The following is an 8,272-nucleotide window of genomic DNA, read 5'->3' on the forward strand; positions in this document are numbered from 1 at the left end:
AAAACAAGATAAGATTGAAGATTAGAAAAGATTTGATTTTAAAAATATTTGAAATAGTCAACAAGATAGGATAAGAACTAAAAAGATTTGAAAAAGATTTAAATTTAAAATTCATAAGAAGATAAGGCAGAATGGATTTTTAAATTAAAGATAAGATAAGGAAGTTAAGAAAAGATAAGATAAGGAAGTTAGGAAAGGATAAGTTTTAAATTAAAAAGATTTGAAATCAAAATAAAAAAAGTTTGTTTCTAATTTAAAAGGATTTGAAATTTAAATTTTAAAAGAAAGATAAGAAAAGAAAGAATCAAACTTTAAAAGAAAAGATTTGAAAAGAAGTTGAAAAAGATAAGATTTGAAATTTGGTTTTTGAAAAAGATTTGATTTTGAAATTTGAAATTTGAAATTCTAAATTTTGAAATTAAATTTTAAAGTTTGAATTTCAAATAAGAAAAGATAAGATTTTTTTTGAATTTTGAATTTTAAATTTTTAAATTTTGAATTTAAAACAAGATAAGATGAAGATTTGAAAAAGATATGATTTTTGAAAAGATTTGATTTTAAAATTTGAAATTAAGATAAGATAAGATAATAATTTGAAATTAAAATCTGAAATTTTTGTTGTAATTTTCGGAAATTAATTCAAATAAAGATAGAAAAGATATTTTTTTGATTTTTGAATTAATGAAAAAAGAGAAAAACAACAAAAAGACACCAAACTTAAAATTTTAAGAACTAAAAACACCTAGTGTGCAAAAATTAAGAAGAAAAACACAAAGAGACACCAAACATAAATATTTTAAGATCAAAACTGTAACAACCGGCATAACCGTTTTAATAAAATAATAATTTTAAGTATCTGGAGTGGATTTAAAATTTAGAAGTTTTAATTTGAAAATTTAAAGGTAAAGTTTGGATTCAGTGAATTTTTCCAAGTTAGAAAATGTGTCTTTTGCGAAAGATTTTTTGTAAAACTGTATACCGGTACTTAAGTTGGGTCAGGCGCAAATCGGGCCCAAGGCCCAACATATATATGTTCATTAAATGAGCATTTCAGCTCATTTCCACCCCAAAATAAGAAATGGGGCGTTGCTGAGTTGAGAGGAGAGAGGAGAGGGGTTTCACTATTCACCTCCATCTTCCTCAAGCCATTACTTGAGCTACGGAGCTCCGATTGACGAGCCATTTGTGGTCACACGAAGCTCTCATCGAGCTCTTCGTTTCTATCAAAGCAAATCTGGTAAGAAATTGCGTCTCAAGCTCCATTTTCTAGCCCTAGAATTTCTGCATTTTTGCGTTATAGTTTTGAGTAGATTCTGTGGTTTTGCTTGTTTAGGTGATCTCTAGTAGCGGGTAATTGTCGAGCTTTGCCCCAATCACCATTGGATAAGGTAAGGAACCTCTATATCCTTGCAGTTTGATGTAGTGTGAGCTTTAGTTGATAATGCATGGTTATGTTGTATGTATGAAGCTTGTTTTTGGAGTTGGTGGTGGCTTTTAGTTTGGCTTTGATGGTTTGGAGCTTGGTGGAAGCTTGATTGGAATCAAGTTTGGTGTTTGAGCATATTGGGAATCGGCCATGGTATGATTTTGGTTTTCTTTATGTAATATGTAATGTTTTGTGAACTTTAGGCTAATTGACCTTAAGATAGGATTGGATGTTTGGGTGTATGTTTAATTATATGTGATTTTGATGTTTGAAGATAAGGTGTATGGTGGTGTTGATGATATAGAGTTTTGGGATGTGGAATATATGAATTTTGATATTGATTGTAGGTATTTAATGACTATGAAGGTTGATGATAAATGTTGTGATTTATTATTATTGATGAGGATTTGTTGATATGGTTGACGATTAATGATGAATATTGATTTTATTGGTGATTGAAGGTGAGTGTTGAGATTGTTGATAAATGATGTGGATTATGAATTTTGGGTGATGATAAATTGATGCTTGGTGTTAATAAGTATTGATGGTGATTTGTTATATTGATGAATAATGAGGATTATGAGAATTCAAGGTAATAAGTTAATGTCAAATGCTTGTGATGATTTGGATTAAAGGATATTGATGATTATGATGCATGATGATATATGTTGATGATGATTTTGAATTTTGGATTTTTGATCTTGTGGTTGGTGTGGATATTAGATGGTGGTTGAGAAAATTTGCTGTGAACTTAGGTTGAATTTTAAAGTTGGATAAGGTGAGTATTAAATAGTTTAGATGATTGAATGGTTGATTTTTGAGAAATGAGTGGTAGGACCCTTTGTACTATTTTTGTATTGTTTTGAATGTGAGTAGTTTGGTTTTGAATTGAGAGATTTAATGAATTTGAGTTATTAAGGTTTTTGGTAAAAGTGAGTTTTGGGATAACTTTGACGGATTATATCTTGCACTAAGGTTTTTGAAATTAAATAAATTTTATATCAAAATAAAGGTAATTCAAAGAGCTTTAAAACGGTATCAATTTTGTAGAAATATGAAATTTGTAGAGAAAGATATGATCATTGAAAGTTGGTGTCCGAAATCTGAATTCTGTGAAGTTGCAAAATTTGTGATTTCTGGTTTGTGTGCACACACACACTGCTGTGCGCGTGCTCTAGACAGTGGTTGTGTTTTAACTTGTGCGTCCGCACAGACTTGTGTGCACGCACACCCTGTGTGTTTTTGAAAAACGTGTGTACGCACACACAGTAGAGGCTTACTGTTGGGAGCGCTAGCACAACCCTGTGTGCACACACAATCAACGAAGTTTTGCAAGCTCTGTGATAAACCTCTAATTTTGTGCTTAAGAGTGAAAACATGCTTTTTAGGCCCAAAAATCTATAAATTTAATTCACTTTGATTCCATTCGATGCCTTGATATATTTGTTGAGTGATTTCAGATTCATAAGGCAAGTATTGGATGGAAGAAGAGAATAGAAAAGCATGCAAAGTGGAGAATTCTTGAAGAAATGAGCATTTGGAGAATTCAAGGCCATGCGCACGCATCACCCACGCGTACACATGAGGAGGAGATTTGCCATTGACGCCCACGCGTCACCCATGCGCACGCGTGACCAGAGAATCGTCAATCCACACGCACGCGTCGTTCACGCGCACGTGTGACGTTAGGGACGTGACCTCATTAAAGTGAAAACGATAGGGGTGATTTTTGAGCTTTCCAGGCCCAAATCCAACTTATTTCTAAGGCTATTTCATGCAGAATTAAAGATTGGACAAAGGAGGAGCAATTAGTTTTAGGTTACATCATGTAGGTTAGTTTTTTAGAGAGAGAAGCTCCATATTCTCTCTAGAATTAGGGTTTTAGGTTAATTGCATCTAGGATCTAGGTTTTAATTCTTGTTCTCATCTTGTTTTCTTTACAATTTCTTGTTCTTATATCTTTGTTCTTCTTAGTTCTTTTGTTACTTTTCCCTTTGAGACTCTTTTATGTTTATGAGTACTCTTGTTAATTTTCCCTTTCATTTAATGCAATTTATGTTTGATGTTCTTATGGTTAATTGCTTTGTTTATTGTTGATTCCTTGCATTGGTAGTTGATAGATTTATTATTCTTGCACTTTTATGATGCTTTCTTTTTATGGTTTCCAAGTGTTTGATAAAATGCTTGGTTGGATGTTAGAGTAGATTTTTGAGCATTCTTGGCTTGGAAAGAGAAATTAGGCAATCTTGAGTCATGAACACCCAATTTAGGTTGGTGATCTAGAGTTGTTAGTTAATATTGTTTCCATTGACGCTAATCTTTTGCTAATTCAATTAGTGAGTTGACTAGGACTTTTGGATTGAGATTAACTAGTCTTATTTGACTTTCTCTCGTGTGAAGATAACATTGTACTTTCTTCCATTGTTGGAGATGACGAAATAAGATAAGCTCTTGTTAATTGTTGTTATGAGTGACTAGGATAGAAAGTCTATATTCTCAATCCTTGCCACGAATGTCTCTCTTTATTAATTGCTTTCTTTAGTTGGTTTCTTTACTTTTATTGCCATTTATTTTCTTCCACTTTTACCAAATCAAACCCCCCTTGTTCCTTCATAGACAATAATTGATCACTTCATTGCAATTCCTTGTAAGACAACACGAGGTTTGAATACTTCGGTTAATTCTTATTGGGATTTGTACTTGTGACAACCAATATTAAAATTTGATTTGAGGATCCGTTATCGGTTTGGGCTATGCTCACAACGAAATTATTTTGTTAAATTCCGAACCGGTATAAATTCTTGCATCAAGTTTTTGACGCCATTGTCGGGAAATTGCAATGTGTGCTTGTTATTGGTTATTGTATATATGTGAATATTGCGAATATGTTTGCTTTTTGATTCTTTGTTAGTTGTTGCTAGTTTTAGGACTTTGCTTCTCTTTGTTTCTTATTAGTATTTGTTTTTATTTTTCCTTGTCACTATGAATTCTCATCACTTTGACTACGAGTTTGGTTACAATTGTGTTGTAGGGAATGAAAGCTTCAATGAGGAACCACATTGTGGGAATAGATATCAAATTAGGGAGGAGCCACATGTTTATGGTTAACCTTCATGGCAACAACCCCCTCCAATCTCTCATGGCTACAATCTACACCACAATATACACAATTATGAACCAAACCCTCAATATTGTTGTCAATCATACTCACAAGCCTCATACCACCATTCACCTCTGTATGACCCTAACCCATATCCACCATACCAACCACCATATGAAACATACCTAGAGCCACCACATTTCCAACACCAATACTCCCAAGAACCATAAATTTCATATACACCACCTCAAAATTTACACCAATTTGAACCACTTTCCAACTACAATACCTTTCCCTCAAATAATGAACCCTCTCTTCCCACAACGCCCCCAATGGACGAAGCTCTCCATGCCCTCATGCTAGAATAAAGAGATCTTAGCTCTTATATCCAAAGGCAACAATAGGAGACGCAAAAGGAGTTCAAGGAGTTAGAAGCCAAGATTGCTATCATGGCAGAAGCCGTTAGCAACATGGTCTCATCCCACCTAAGCTTACGCGATCAAGGCACTCCCATTGTTGAATATGGAGAAGCAACCAAAGAGCATAATGAGGGAGTGAACTTGAAGCTTCAAGGTGAAGAAGAGGAGTTGAAGCAAGAAGTGCAACAAGAGGAGGAAGTAAAGATAATTGAGCCAAATGAAGTGGTTGAAGATTTAGGAGGTGTGGAATGCAAAGAGGAATCACAAATTGAAGAGCCTTCTTCCATGGAGCTTGGAAGTGATGTTAAGGAGGATAGTGCACAACCTCCAAGGCACAATGTGATTGAAGAATTGGAAGAAATGGGGCAAACAACAAGTCCTCCTATTTATGATGATTCCGCATCAACATATGATCCTTTTGAGTTTAATGAATCATTTCCCCATTAAACTTGGAATTGATGATAAGGTAGATTTTACTCAACCTCCAAGATAAGAATTGAGTGATGGGGTAGAGTTAGAAGACAATGGTGAAGAAGCATGTGAACTTGAGGAAGCTTGGAAAGAGGTAGAGTTTGAAGAACCTTTCCAAGTGGTGAAAGCCCCTAGAAGAGGATGGATGGGAGTGGAACATGTTTTATCAAGATCATTGGGGACTCCTCCACCTAAGTCGCCATCCAATCCTTCATTTGAGTGTGTAAAACTCATTACTCTTACCTTTTTTATCCCACTTGAATTTGGTTTGCTTGAAACGAATGGCCAACTTAGGGTGCTTTGTGGAATGAAGCGTAAGAGGAGGATGTTTAGTGGTTTGCATTGTAAATCTAGGCTCATTATGGTTGGAAGCTCAAAATTTAGGAGCATGGATTGGTGTAGTGCTTGATGAGTGATGAGCGGATAATTTGTACGCTTTTTGGCATTGTTTTTAGTATGTTTTTAGTATGATCTAGTTAGTTTTTAGTACATTTTTATTAGTTTTTAGTTAAAATTCACTTTTTTGGACTTTACTATGAGTTTGTGTGTTTTTCTGTGATTTCAGGTATTTTCTGGCTGAAATTGAGGGTCCTGAGCAAAAATCTGATTCAGAGACTGAAAAGGACTGCAGATGCTGTTGGATTCTGACCTCCCTGCACTCGAAGTGGATTTTCTGGAGCTACAGAAGCCCGATTGGCGCGCTCTCAACGGCATTGGAAAGTAGACATCCTGGGCTTTCCAGAAATGTATAATAGTCCATACTTTGCCCAAGATTTGATGGCCCAAATCGGCGTGGCAATTCAGCCTTAGAAATTCCAGCGTTTAACGCTGGAACTGGCATAAAACTTGGAGTTAAACGCCCAAACTGGCATGAAAGCTGGCGTTTAACTCCAGAAAAGGTCTCTACACATGAAAGCTTCAATGCTCAGCCCAAGCACACACCAAGTGGGCCCGGAAGTGGATTTTTCTGTCATTTACTCATTTCTGTAAACCTTAGGATACTAGTTTACTATTAATAGGATCTTTTGACATTGTATCTGTACCTCATGACACTCTACACGTTTCTTGGTGTACCTTCTACAGCATGAGTCTCTAAACCCCATGGTTGGGGGTGAGGAGCTCTGCTGTGTCTTGATGGATTAATGCAATTACTACTGTTTCTTATTCAATCATGCTTGCTTCCATTCTAAGATATCACTTGTTCTTAACCCGGATGAATGTGATGATCCGTGACACTCATCATATTCTCAACTATGAACGTGTGCCTGACAACCACCTCCGTTCTACCTTAGATTGAGTAGATATCTCTTGGATTCCTTAATCAGAATCTTCGTGGTATAAGCTAGAACTGATGGCGGCATTCAAGAGAATCCGGAAGGTCTAAACCTTGTCTGTGGTATTCTGAGTAGGATTCAATGATTGAATGACTGTGACGTGCTTCAAACTCCTAGCAGGCGGGGCGTTAGTGATAGACGCAAAAGAATCAATGGATTCTATTCCGGCCTGACCGAGAACCGACAGATGATTAGCCATGCTGAGACAGAGCATAGGAACGTTTTCACTGAGAGGATGGGAGGTAGCCACTGACAACGGTGAAACCCTACATACAGCTTGCCATGGAAGGAGCCTTGCGTGTTTGATGAAGAAGACAGTAGGAAAGCAGAAATTCAGAAGATGGAGCATCTCCAAAACCTCAACCTATTCTCCATTACTGCATAACAAGTACTTATTTCATGTTCTTTTGCTTTTCACAATCAACCCTGATAATTTCTGATATCCTGACTAAGATTTACAAGATAACCATAGCTTGCTTCAAGCCGACAATCTCCGTGGGATCGACCCTTGCTCACGCAAGGTATTACTTGGACGACCCAGTGCACTTGCTGGTTAGTTGTGCGGGATTGCAAAAAGTGTGATTGCAATTTCGTGCACCAATGAGTCCATATTTGACGCTATATTTTAGCTTGAATTAGATGGATTTCATCATATGAACTCACACTTATTCACTAAAATAGCAGGCTTTTGAGATTTCTTCCTAAATTGTGCTTAAAGGTGAAAACATGCTCTTTTGTGCTTAATTTAGTCTCTTTTTATCCACTTTAATCCCATTTGGTGCCTTGATATATTTGTTGAGTGATTTCAGGTTTCCAAGGCAAGTATGGGTTGAAGGAGTGAGGAAAAGAGCATGCAAAAGGGAAGAAACCATAAAGAAATAGAGTTTCGAATTTCCAGCACCCGTGCGTACGCACAAGTATGCATGCGTACACACAAGAAGGATTTGCGAGCGACACGTATGCATGATCCACGCGTACGCGTGGATGGAATTTTGGCCAGCGATGCGTACGCGTGGCCAAAATTACGTGAGCTCATTAATGCAAATCACTGGGGGCGAATTCTGGGCCTCCAAAATCCAGTCCAACTCATTTTCTGAAGCTATTTAAGGCCAAAGTGAAGAGGAATGAGGGGGCAATTCGGGTTAGATTTTATGATATTTTCTCTTAGTTTCTAGAGAGAGAAGCTCCCTCCTCTCTCTAGAATTAGGGTTTTTATCTTAGTTTTCTTTTAATTTCAGCATTTTAATTCTTGATTTAGTGTAGTTTCATTTATGTTTCTATGCTTTATTATCATTATCTTCTTCATCTCTTTTGTTATTTTCTCTTTTATGGCAATTTTCATGTCATTTCTTGCTTTCTTTAGTTGTCCTTGTCATTTTCTTGCTTTTGGTATTTTAGATTTTATTTTTAATGCACATTAATATTATTTTATTTTCATGCACACCAAGTGTTTGATAAAATACTTGGCTTAGTTTTCACTTAGTTTTTATACACTCTTGGCTTGAAATTGATGACTTTGGTA

This window comes from Arachis stenosperma, chromosome 5, assembly GCF_014773155.1.
Source record: "Arachis stenosperma cultivar V10309 chromosome 5, arast.V10309.gnm1.PFL2, whole genome shotgun sequence".
NCBI classification, from domain to species: domain Eukaryota; kingdom Viridiplantae; phylum Streptophyta; class Magnoliopsida; order Fabales; family Fabaceae; genus Arachis; species Arachis stenosperma.